Source organism: Convolutriloba macropyga, chromosome 6 (assembly GCF_964194025.1).
Source record: "Convolutriloba macropyga chromosome 6, txConMacr16.3, whole genome shotgun sequence".
Taxonomy (NCBI): Eukaryota; Metazoa; Xenacoelomorpha; order Acoela; family Convolutidae; genus Convolutriloba; species Convolutriloba macropyga.
Genome location: NC_134473.1, coordinates 11,131,018 through 11,145,100, shown reverse-complemented (window position 1 = coordinate 11,145,100; position 14,083 = coordinate 11,131,018). Strand labels below are relative to the sequence as shown.

The 14,083-nt window shown below is 35.5% G+C and overlaps 1 protein-coding gene across 2 annotated transcripts in view; it reads right to left on the bottom strand.

Annotated features, from left to right (window-relative positions):
• LOC142341478 (uncharacterized) overlaps positions 1-14,083 on the bottom strand; it is a 357,626-nt gene that overhangs the window by 96,908 nt on the left and 246,635 nt on the right. The window lies entirely within an intron of this gene.

Sequence of the window (14,083 nt, the reverse complement as noted above, 5' to 3'; positions counted from 1 at the left end):
CGACAATAAAAGACCTCAATAATATCATTGACAATTATGCGCCATCAACAAAAGCAGAATGTCTGATTATTCATACAGGGCATAATTCCATTGATCAAGGTACGGCAGGAGAAGATGCCGCTAAAGAGTTGGGAGTGGTTTTATCGAAGTGCGTTAGTAAAATAAAGCCTTACAAAGTAGCGATTTGTAAATTACCCAAGGTCAAAAACGGCAGTTTTGGACGCGAAACAAACAACAATGAAATAAACAAATTTAACCGGGCTTTAGACGATATAGCAGATGGTTTACGCGGAGAGTTTCAAAATACCGACATAAAAGTTCTGGATTATAATTTGGAAAATGTAGATATTCGAATGGATGGCATTCATCCTAATCACAATGGAATCCAGAAAATGGTTTTTAGCTTAAGAAATTACATATCAAGTGTGGGGTATCAACCTTCTGTCAGCAACGTATCTATGAGACAAATCAAAAAGCAGCCAATAGATAATGTCAACAACTGGAACAGAAATGGTCATATGGGATATAATGCGTTTGGGTGACTTTGAAAAATATGTTTTCCTATTGGAAATTTCTCGTGTTTTTTAGCCTGTTCTTTCTTGCAGAAAATAAAAAATGTAAGTGTTCAATCAATTGTCACCCAAGCACTTCAATTTATTTGATTTTCAAAAACAAAACAATAGTTGATAATGTATGTCTTGGATTTTGGTCTTTAAACTTAATATATCAGTTCCTAACTATAACCTACTTAATTTTACTTTGCGGTGATGTCGAATCTAATCCAGGGCCCAATTTACATAATTTGCATACATGCATCCATGTTTTGTATATAATACTTGTATATAATAAAACTTGCATCCATGTTTTGTATACACAAATATTAGAAGCGTTAACAACAAACACGAAGAGATTTCGGATTTTTTGCAGCAGCAGAACAGACAAACATGCTTCATTGTTACTGAAACATGGATAAACGATAATCAGAAGATACCCTTAAACTTTTTAAGCAACAATCACCACTTTGTCCATCAAAGTAGATCAAAATTGACGCAGTTAACGAGAGGTGGTGGAGTAGGGATATGGGTACCAAATACGTTCAAACATAAAATACGGAATGATCTCAACTCTATTAACAGAAGTTTTTTTGAATCACTATGGCTTGAAATACAAGCACCGTTTAAGGAAAAACTTCTAGTTAACGTTTCTTATTGTTCCAATAAAAACTTGGGCGAATTTTTTCTAGAAGAATTGACATCAGAAATTTCAGGCGCATATTCAATAACTGATAATGTAATACTATTCGGAGACTATAACATCAATTTTTTCAATCAAAGAGAAAAAGAGTTATTGACAGAATTTGCTTCCAACAATGGGCTTGAGATAGTAATACTCCAACCTGGACAAATGGAAATCAGGAAACATTAATTGATCACTGTTTAACAACGAAACATCAAATTTTTGATACAACTGTTATCGAGCAATTATTTGGAAGTGATCACTTTACACAAGTTTTCTTTTCGTCACTGGACATTGATTATGAAAACAACAAAACGCAATTTTTTTACCGGGATACTAGCAAATTTACTAGAGCTAATCTTAACAAAAAAATTGCATCCGCGGATTGGAGTTTCATGTATCAACAAAACAATGCAAACTCAACTTTTGAAAAATTTTCAATTATGTTTGAAAATATTCTGAATAGTATAGCTCCCATCAAAATAGGAGAGACATCATCAAAATCAACAAAAAAGAAATGGTTATCCAGAAAAATTCTGAATCTAATCAACGAAAAGCACAGGCTTTTCAATATTTGGAAGATAACAGCAGACGTTGACACATATAACTCATACAAAAGAATAAGAAACCATACAAACAGACTACTTAGAAGAGCGAGCCACAATTATTCACAGAAATTGTTCCAAAGTCTTCCCGATTCAAAACAACAGTGGAAATTCATTAAAACAAAAATAAAACACGAGAATAAAAACGGCGAAATTTCTAGAATTCGGTTCAACCAAGATATCTTAAAAGACAAAAAAGAAATCGCTGACACAATTAATATTTGTTTTTCTAAATTAGGTTTATACGAATGCGAGACAGAAAAGATTGAGCTACCGGACTTTGCTTTTGACAAAACTGAGTTTTCCTTCAGACATATAACGAGAAAAGAACTGTTTACTGTAATTGATCAATTACCACAAAACAAAGCAGCGGGTTCTGGATTACTCACTACATGGTCCTTCAAGTGTAGCAAAATGTCTATTGGAACACGTCTACAGTTTGCAATAAACGAATGTATTTCAGAAAACATTTTTCCTGACATACTTAGAAAAGCATATGTAACTCCAATTTACAAAAAAGGTGATCCACTGGAAGCAGGAAACTACAGACCAATTTCAGTTACACCGACTCTTGCAAAGATTTTTGAAAGACTTTTGCTCCAACAAATGTTAGAACATGTTGAAAAGTATGAAATAATCAATAAAAATCAGTTTGGGTTTCTGAAAAGAAAATCTTCGAATGACACAGTAATATCGTTGACAGAATCAGTGAATAGTTTGTTAGAAGAAAACGAAACCGTTGTTAGTATATTCTTGGATTTAGCCAAAGCTTTTAACTCAATATCTCACAAAATTTTTCTTGAAAAAATTACTAAATATGGATTTAGTACGGAATCAATTGCAATGCTAGAATCGTTTTTGTCTAACAGAAAACAATGCGTAAAGAATGGCATAGAATATTCGAACTGGGTGACAATAAATCACGGAGTACCTCAAGGAACAGTTCTCGGACCTTTAATTTTTTTAATATATATCAACGACTTCCCTGAAAAAATGAAAAAAAGAGAGGACGTTTTACAGTTTGCAGATGACACATGCATTATTTGTCATTCCAAATCCGATGAAAATCTCTTATGCGAAATTAACAGTGTATTTGAAAGTACTGACAGTTATATGAGGCAAAATATGCTAACTTTAAACAGAGATAAAACAGAAATTGTGGTTTTTTCAAAAAATGGTGAATCAAAAATTGAACAATTTCATTATAATGGAATTTTCATAGAGCCAAAAACAAGTTGTCGTTATCTAGGTATAATGATTGATAACAATCTAAATTTTGACATTCAGCTGAACAAAACATTAACAAAAATGGCAAATGCTATTAGGTCAATTTACTTAGTAAGACATTTTCTACCACTAAAAGCAAGAATCGTTCTTTTTAAATCACTTGTTTTGTCCCATCTCAATTTCAGTGCAATTTTTTTTCAATCGTTGTCGGTTATGTCACTTCAAAGAGTTAATAAACAAATAAATTGGGGAATAAAGGTTTGCCACCTGCGCAAAAAGTTTAACAGTGCAAGAGATCTATTACTGAAAGACAAAATTTTACCAGCAGAGCTTTTCATTAAAAAAGTTTGTCTTCTTAAATTTTTTGACCTCCTCTCACAATATAAACAGAGTAGTCGAGAAACCAAAAACTCCTCTTTCAGGATTCTTGAAAAGTACGAATTGACCAAAAACTGCAGAACTGTCCAGTTTTTTCCAAAGAATAAGTGCCAATCCAAATGGAGTGACAGGTCACTGATCAGAAATTTTTCTAGGAAATGGAATAATTTGCCAATTGAAATCCGAAAAGAGAAAACTAAAAACAAATTTAAGGAAAAACTAAGCAGCGAAATGGTCAAACTGCATGAACGTGTTCCAATAGATAGACAAGTAAGAGGCTTTAGGAAATTTTTCTACTGAAGTATAAAGACCAAACTATTCATATATTTACGAGGCGATTTTGAAAATGTAAATATTTAACCAAACGTTCTTGTTGTGGTTATAACTTTAAATTTACATTTTTGAAGATTAAAAAAAAAGCAAATTCAAAGGGAAAAACAATGTTGGAACCTTCATCATGAGGGAGTCAAACGCTTGTTATGCATATTGCTATGAAGAGCATCAAGTTGTTTCTAGTGGGCTAAGCGCTTGACAAAAAATCAATCTGTGTAGGTTGGACAATTTTGCGATTAAACTGAGTCTGTTACCGTGATGTTACAAGTAGCCCTGTGTTCAAAACGATAGCTATGAGATCTTGTGGAGACGATACTTCTGCATGGCGAAGTTATGTTATGATCAAATATCTACAGCGAGTTTTATGCTGCCGTTGGTAGGCGGCCATGGCCGAAAGCCCGGCCTTTGAAAAATGTAGTCTATGAGATGTAGTCTATGAAATGTAGTTTTTTTGGTTTTTACTTTGTAGTTGATAATAGCTAGATCAGAGATCAAATAGGGAGCTCTGTTGACGAACCTTTATCATGGGAACGTTGCACGCTGATCAAGCATCTTAATGAGACGAGTTTTATGTTCCTTCTAGTAGGCTAAGCGCAAACCGATAACTCAATATTTAGAAGTGGAAACGTTTTGCAATCAAACTGCTACTAGTAATGTGTTGTTACCAGTAGCCTTATGTACAAAAAGATAGATATGAGATTTTGTGAAAACAAAACTTCTGCATGATTGTCGTACAGAAATCGGATTCCTCATAAGCTAATTGATTTGCTAGGCAAATTGCCGAAACCGTTCGTTCCGAATTGCTTTTGTAATCGCGACGCGAAATCTCGCTAATCTTTGCTGAATGGATTAATTCATTTCGTTAGCAAACTTTTGTGGCTCAGCGAAGACGGCTTTTGTTTTAGGACAAATGATTCGCTTGGCGATAATCAGATTGAGTTAGATCTTTTTTTTCTGAGCGTTTTGAGGAGCGCAGTTTGGATGAAAGAGAATCAACTGAAAACTGTATTCGAATTGGAGAGAATGAAAATCAGAAATTAACATTTAGTTTGATCATCAATTTGATTACACAACATTTACAACATCACAACTAAAATTTGAATTAGCGGTAAAACTGCAACGTAGACAATATGGGCAGACAATATATCACAACTTTATGTAAAGAAATTGAAAAAGCTATGAACGATTAAATTTTGATCTTCAAATTGAATTGAAGGAAAAAATCTTTGAAATTGAACAAGAAAGAGAACTAAATTATGATTAAATTATGTTAATGAAGTTAGCATAATGATATTGATACCGCCGCAAAATGATACAATGAGTTTTTCATCTATACCACATTTCCCCTTTCCCCCTTAGCAAAACAAACAAGACGAAGTATTGTTTATAACAGAAGATTAATAGTTTATGTACTGGATAATATAATAATACAATAATGTTTTCCGATGAGTTTTATGATCAGTCCGTATCAGAGTCTCAAGCGCATTCTGCTTCGCAAACCGACATGCTGGTTTTTGGACCTTCATAGTTTGGAGAGATGTAATAATGCGTAGGGTACGGCTGATCAAGTGAACAAGTCCCCACTTGGAAGTCTAATGATTGTGGTTCTTGGTTTCGCTCAGCGGTTTTATTGATTGTTGAGATTATAGACTTGCTCTTGATTTGTTGTTCTTTCAACATTTGACGTCTCTTTTGTCTTGATGGTGCACTGCTTGCTGACAGATGTGGGGGGGGGGGCAAGTTTGATTCGAAGCCACAGATTCATCCGATTCAGTAATCGATGTTGATGACCTCTTCCGTTTTTGCGATGGTTGAGCGGTAGCTGTTTTGCGTTTGGGGCAACTCGGTGGTTCTACAAAAACTATTGATGTTTAGGGAAGTGTCATCGGCGACGCGAAATCAGTTGATGTTTGTGGTGGTTGTTTCGGCGATGCGGGTACAACTATCTCATTTGGCATTGTGGGCATCCGCATTCGCAGGGCTTGAGATACGTTTGAGAGTATCGATGACACACAGCTGGTATCGTCATTGATTCGGCTGTGTTTTATTTTCTTTTCGCCTTCGATTTTTCGCTTAGCATCTTTTGCGTGACGAGTTCCTCCGTTGTCTTCCCCGTTGGAAATTTCGGCCGTCGCTCTGCCTGGCATTTAAGGTCGGTTTGTTTCTCGGCCTTGGTTCCAAGTTTTGGTAAGGTCAGAATTCCTGATTGTGAACTCTCCCTTGCCTGGTTTTTTGATTATAGAGGTATGGTCATTGGTTTTGATAACTGACGATCCTGGTGCCAGCACTTCATACAGCCCGTCTAAGTTTTTCTTAGATCTTTTTAATTTTGGCTTTTTCTTGTCCAGTTTAGGGGTCAGTGATGCCTCTGTTCTTGGGACTGGCAACCCGATATCTGGATAAGCATCGTGAGGAGCATGTACGAAGTTGATAAATCATTGAATTTATTGATGCTTTCAAATTAAATTTGTATTGCGCCGCGGTGTTGATACAAGCTAATCGACTCTTGATTGCTTGTGTTAGCCTCTCAACTAAACCAATCGCTCTGCAATCTTATATTGGGGCTTCAATTAACTGTATATTATTGTAATTACAAAAAGCTTTTATTTGTTGACGGATCTGACACTGTGCTTCATCAAATCTTATCGTACGAGGAATGCCATGCAATAATACGTGGTCTTGAAGAAATTTCAATATCTTTTGTGCATTCGCACTATCAAATACTTCTGCTGTGGGAAATTTAGAGAAACGGTCTACACCTGCAAGGAAATAAACCTCTTAATTTTTTTCATTATAAGTTGGTCCAACAAAATCTACTTCAATTTCATCATTGGGTACTTTGCATAATTTTAGTGGTGCTCAATTTCTGGAGGGTATGATGGACTTCAAATTTTTATCAATCTTGACGCATGGATTACACTTGGCCGTCTTTGAGAGAAGATCCCGATGCATGAACGGCCACCATGCGTGTACCGCCATGTCTGTCAGTCATCCCCAACTACCGGGATAGGTGGCGTGGACGGAAATGGGGATGGCAATTCTATTGTCCACACAAACACAGCCATTGTTCAAACGTAGGTCATTCCAGTAGCTGTGGATATATGGACTTATTTGGCGGCAACGGTCCTCGTTTCCAGTATTGATGCAGTCCCTCACCTCTTTAAGAATGGCATCTTTTGACGTGAGGCTGGCCATTAGAGTACTCGAAAGGGTCTTTGATAGCGAAAAAAAGGTCCATGAGTCCATGTAGAGGTCATCACTGTATCTGTGTTGAAGCTGTCACAGGAGCGGTTGGTGCTGTGGAAGGGCCTGCTTCGTCTGCAAAGCGAACTTTTGATGTTGTTGTTTGCTTTATTGGGGACAGCGTTTCCTCATCTGACGGTGAAATCATTAGAACAGATTGTAAAGATTGAGCAATACGGTTAAAATTTAAGGAATAATTACTCGACTGTTCTGTAGGGCAGTTAAAGGCAAAAAGTGAGTTTGGGATATGCGTTGTCTCGTTTTCGGTAGAAGAATTAAAACAATTTGGTGTTAATTTGCTTATAACGTGGTCGCTATTAGTAATTCCCGAATATTCGCATTTTTGCGGTGCAAGTTCACTGCATAAATTGTCGCTAGAATTTAAATTATTCGCGTCCGTTTTTTTATAAGCACTTTTCCCTAATTGAAAACCGTATATTTTTTCGAGTTTAGCAAAAAACGTTTTACTCTTAGTTTAATAGCGTCTAATTTGGCAATTATGAATTGCTCGTCGTAAGTCGATATATTTACAGATTTTTGCTCTGGCTCTCGTGGAATATATATTCTACCAATCCCATTTTTGAACCAAGAAGATGATCGATTGAAAAATCAAAAGGTTGTAGACAATCAACTCATCGAGTGAGACGACTATTATATGATTTTTTTGCTCTATTTTCTCTCAGTATAGATCATTATGCTCTATGATCTGTTAAGACAATGAAAAGTTTACCGCAAAGATAATATTTAAAATGTCCAATTGACCAGACTACTCCCAATAGATCGAGTTCATTAACGTTATTCAACGGAATTCAAGAAACGCGAGACAAATGCTACTGTATGCCAGCCATCTGGAGTTTGCTGCTCCAGTGCGTAATCCAACCCTTTTCTAGAGGCGTCGCATTTAATTCGTATTTCAAGATCTGGATTAAAATGTTTGTTTTAAGTTGCTTCTGCATTTTTTCTTTTAATTATGTTGAATTGTTGTTCATGCTCATCAGTCCAAACAAATTAGTCTTTTTCTTTAGTAACGGTTGAAGGGGTTGGCAAAGTTTAGACAAATTAAGTTTAAATTTACCTAGATGATGAACAGATCCCCAATTTTTTTAAAGTTTGTTGGAGAAGTGAGTTGTTGAATTGCAGTGGTTTTATTTGATAATGGATTGTGTTATTATTTCCAGTTGGGTTATACGATGACCGAGCAATTTAAATTGACCTTTTGCGAACTGATTTTTGGCTAAATTAAAGCCGAGATTTTCTTCGTCGAGTTTAATGAGACATTTTCTTTTAAGGTCTAAATGATCTTCAGTTCGACCTGTACTCACTATTAATATATCGTCCAGAAGACAAACTATATTGTTCAAACCGGCTAGCGTACAATCTATAGCTTTCTGGAATTCGGTCGGCATATCAGTCAACCCATAGAATCCTGTTTTGAAGCAAAAAGTGCCTGTCGTATCGACGCTGACAAAATTGAAATTGCAATGGCGAGCCGTATCAGTGTGTAGATTGAGTTGGCTGTATGCGTATTGCAAATCTAATATTGTAAAATGAGCTGTGTCTTGCGGTGCGTTTGACAGTGTTTGCGAAATAAATGAAATTAGCGAATTAATATTGGGCATTTGGTTTTTTGAATTCAAAGCAATTTTGATTGATTGATTTTTATTGACGGCAATGACAATCGGATAACAAGAATCGATCAGAACAATTGGACATTTTTTCAATATGTTTTTCATTTACTATTTTTTCAAGTTCAGTTTTCATTTTCGGTTGAAGATGAATGGGTACTTTTTTTTATTTTTGACTGCGTTTACTGCAGGGTGCTTCGACTGCGTTTACTGCAGTTTTTAGATAACGTTTTTGTGAAATTTTTATTCCAAGTTGGTCGAACCAATCTCGTCTCAAGATGGGTCGAAAACCGTCAGCGGCTACTCTTATTTTTGCTTTTGGCAATCATTACATTTTACTGGAGTTTTCAGATTTCCTAGCCTTTCTACAATAACGTTTGAAAAAGATATATGTTCGAGTGGTTTTTTCTCTGACCATTGGCTTGACTACAGTTAAACTTTATTTGCTTAGCAAGTGACATACTTTTTATAGTAAATGCACTGCCTGAATTGAGGAGCAAACGACAATATGTGTTGCCAATTGTTATTGTCATGTTTTGCAGAGCGATTGGGGTTTGATTGATTTGTTCTATCATTGCAATACAATTTTCGTCAGATGAATCGTATTGAGAGTTATTTTGTTCGTTATAGTTTATGAAATTCACATTTTGATTATCGGATTGTTCTGTATTAACTGAATTTTCGACATTATTGATGCGTTTATTTTCCTGTGGATTTTTAGACTTAACGTGTTTTTCCGACATACTCTTGCAAATTAATTGAAGGCCACAATGGTTACGTTTCTTACCCAATACAGGGCAAACCTGACTATGTGTTCGTGTTCAATTTTGTCCACAACCTCTACAAAGACCAGTTGATTCGCGATTGAATGTATTTCTGTTCTGCTGGTTCTTTCGAGCATTCGCACCTCAGAATTGGGTGAATTGATGTACTACATTAACTACAGTGTTGTTGTTAGAGGAAATTCATTGCTGGTTTTGATGGCCCATCTCCAAGATAACAGCAATGCTAAGAGCTCTTTCGGGTTCCACTGGGTCTCTTATAATTTTGCGTTGTATTTTGTCTTCAAGTATGTTGGCGATGAAAATATCCCGGATGGTTGCCTCCTCGCGATTTTCAAAATCGCAAATCTCTGCACCGTTTTGCCCTTCTTTTGTTTTCTGAAATAAAGACTTACCAATCGAAAGTGATTTTACGAGGCCGAATGGAGGCGATTTCCAGCATTTCTCAATATTTCAAAGTCGATAGTTCCTAAATTTTGTCGTTTGGAAAATTTTGTGTTGAAAAATGACGGCCCTGAGTTCCGAAGCTAACATAGTGAAGGAAGACACATTTCTGGTCATAAAGCGTCCGAGATCTTTCACCACACAGAATGTGTCTACTTCATTTATTGTCTGACTTTTTAATTCCCATTGAAGTTTCAGCTGATTACTACGAATTTGACGATATCGTTCTGTGTGTTCGGTTGCATCCTTGATAGCAGTTTCGTATTTTGGTTCGGGTAGCAGCTTAACATGGGTCGATTTTGTTTGAAGCAAAATGTCTAATGTTAAGTTTTCTCTGGCGAGAATGGCCAACTTGACTTGAATTTGCCATTTTTCTCATTGTATCGGGGTTCGGATGTAGCTCTTTCCCAGAGGTGTTTGATTGAGAGTGAAGTCTTGCGAGATTCGCGAGCTGATTTGCTAGGCGAATTGCCGAAATAGTTCGAACCAAATTTCTTGTGTATTCGCGACGCGAAATCACACATATCTTTGCTAGATGGATTAATTCAATTCGTTAGCAAAATTTTGGTGGTATTCGCTCTGCGAATACGGCTTTTGTTTTTGGCTAGTGATTCGCTTAGCGAATAACAGTTTAAGTTAGCTCTTTTATTCTAAGCGTTTTGCGGAGCGAAATTCTGATGAAAGAGAATCAGCTAAAACTGTATTGGACTTAGAGAGAATGATATTCAGAATTTAACAATTAGTTTGATGATCAATTTGATCACACGACATTTACAACATCACAACTAATAACTGAATTGGGGGTAAAACTGCAAGGTAGACAACGTGGACAGACAATATATCACAACTTAATGTAAACAAATTGAAAAAGATATGAACGATTGAATTTTGATCTTCAAATTGAAGTGAATGAAATAATCTATAAAACTGAACTAGAAAGGGAACTAAATTATGATAAAATAATGTTGAAAAAATTAGCTCTGCAAAATGATACAATGAATCTTCCATCTATACCACAATGGTGAAGCAACATTATGATCTAATATCTATAGCGAGTTTTATACTGCCATCAGTAGGCCCTGGCCGAAAGCCCAGCAATCGAAAGTTAGTATGGCGAGCCTTTATCATGGGAACGCTGCACGTGATCAAGCATCTTGATAAAAATGAATATTGTGCTGCTTCTATTAGGCTAAGCGCAAGCCGAAACATATGTGAAAATCGAATCATTTTGCAATCAAACTGTGTCTAGTACTGTGATAATAAAAGTAACCAACCGAGTTTGTTGCAAAACCCAAGAAGCAAGCTTAATTTTTGCAGCTTGGTGGTAACAAAAAGCTGCTAGTTTGGTCCAAATACATCCGTCAACAGGTGATCACTTGGCTCGCCTTACGAGGAGGCTTCGGCTGTTGACTGAGTCCTATTCAGGATTATATGATTCTCGATTGAGCACTCTGATTGATGTTCTGCTGCTGGAACACAAGTTGGACACGGAACCTCAGTTGAACACAAGTGGATCTCTAATTAAATAAATTTTTAAGTTTATTTTTTCTTGTAGCTGATATGAAAAAATGCCCAAAAAAATTTAAAAAGATCGACCCGAAATACATTCATAATCGGTTAGACCAAAACTATTGCTGCTCAGCTGTTAAAAAACGTAATTTCCTACAGTTTTCTTGGCATAAGAAAATCTTAAAAGTAAGTGCAATTTTAAAGGTAAATATCAACTTAAATAAGCAAAACACCGTCAAAATGTTAGTTGCAAAACACTTTCCCAGGAACCGGAAGTAAAAGTAGCCTTTTTCCGAGAAGACAGTTGTAGCAGTTTTTTGTCCGGACTTCCGGTCAAGTTGAACAAAATGGGCTAAATAGGCATATTTGATACAAATTCTTTTGACTAGAAAATCAATCCTGAAGTTTTGAAAATTGAGCCAACGTTTTAGCCGAGACAGCTGTTTCAAACAAATCAGCAACTATCTTTAATCTTTAATTCTAAAACCAATGAGATTGTCATTTACAATTTTATCCTTTCTAAGAAAAACCTGATCAAATTTTCACCTGAATTTACGAAAAATGTGTACAAAACTAGGTTAACGTTCACAAAAATGCAAACCTCGGAAACTATTTGAAATTAAAAAACGAAATTCAGAAAAAATTTGTTCCTGCCCATTTGAGTATATAGTTCCTCTCCCATTACTGTGGGTCGGAACAGAAAAGAGAATTAACGCTCACAAAAGACAATATGTAGGGAATAATAGAAAAGGTGAAATAGAAAACTGAAGACAGGCGACAGTAAGTGCACTGCAGACTAGATGCAATTACGCGGACACAAATCTATTTAATATTTTTTCGCTTAAATTGATACTCCTGAAGTATCGTAAAACTTGAACTGTTGTGTTTCTTGATAGTTTTTTTAACCTTCTTGAACTGAATCATTGTTTCAGAAGTAACGTATCAAAAATTTTTTTTACTTCTTTATCACCAAAAATGTTTATCGCCAACAAAACGTATGCTGAACTTTTCATTTTGTCTTTTTTTGGGCGTATAAAAATTCTGCCGACAAAACATATGCTGAGCAATGTAATTTGTTATCTATAGGCGTATGAAAGTTCTGCCAACAAAATGTATGCTGAACAATTAGTTTTGTCATTTTTGAGCGAAGAAATTCTCTTAATAAAACGTATGCTCTGCAGTATACATGAGACAATAGTTTCGTAACAGCTTTTTTGTAAATAATAGTTACACAATTTGGTTGTATCGCAAAATGCAGAAAATTTTTTAGCTGTTTTTGGCCTGTTGGTCGACTTTCACGTTACATGTAACGCATAATCATATATTCTAAGCGTTGTTTTCGTAGTTTTATTGCAGTGTAGTCTGTCTGACCACCGGTTCTTGACCTCTGTTTTTAGAAAGTGTGGTTGATAATTTGTCCTTCATTCTACAGTTTCTCTAAAACTTAATCTGCTCTCAATGCTTTTAAAAAATCATGAGTTGGAACAGATAACGAGTGCTAGCATCTGTGCTAGAATTGGAACAGGTAACGAGCTGTCTTCAGCATCTGAGTGCCTGAAGCGCTGATTAGGAGGGGGGGGGGGGGCTTACTTTTGATTAATTAGCTTTCAAACAATTTAAGCGGAAAACAATTTCCAGGAATTAAAGATTATCGGAATCGCCTTGAATGGTAACATTGTGTCATGAGTCGGGGAGAAAAATTTTAGAAGAAGTCCGCTGAACGTTTGGAAAATATCTACGAGAAAAGCCGAACGTGTGGAAATTATGTGAATGATGTGCTTAACGTGTGGAAATTATGTAAGAGTTGTGCTGAATGTGAGAAAATTATGTAACAGATGTTCTGAATATGAAATAATGTGTAAGAGATGTACTGAATGTAAGAAAATTTTGGTGAATATGAAAAAAAAGTGTAAGAGATGTACTTAATGTAAGAAAATTTTGTGAGAAATTATGTAAGAGTTGTGCTGAATGTGAGAAAATTATGTAACAGATGTGCTGAATATGAAAAAAGAATGTGCAAGAGACAAACTGAATGTGAGAAAATTTTGTAGGATATGTACTGAATCTGTGAAAATTATGTAACATATGTACTGAATATGAAAAAATGTGTAAGAGATGTACTGAATGTAAGAAAATTTTGTGAGAGATGTGCTGAATGTCAGAATATTTTCTAAGAAATGTAGAGAATGTGATAAAATTATAATAGAGATCTGCTGAATGTGAGAAAATGAAGTAGGAGATTTACTGAATGTGAGAAAATTCTGTGCGAGATGTGCCGAAAGTCAGAATTTTTTCTAGAAGATGTAATGAATGCGTTAAAATTTTAATAAAGATGTGCTGAATGTAACAAAATTATGTAAGAGATGAACTGAACGTGAGAAAAATTTGTAAGAGAGGGACTGAATGTGAGAAATTTATGTAAGAGATGTACTGAATTTGAGCAAAATTTGTAAAAGATGTGCTGAATATGAGAAAAATTATAAAAGAGATGTGCTGAAATTCAGAAAAGTTTGTAAGAGATGTGCTGAAGAAAAAGAAAATATTGAAGAGATGTACTGCATGTGGGAACTTTTTGAGAGATGTGATGAATGTGAGAAAATTATGTAAGGGATGCAATGATTGTGAGAAAATTACGTAAGAGATCTACTGAATGAGAAAAAAGTGTGTTAGAGTTGTGCTGAATGTGAGAGAGTTAATCGAG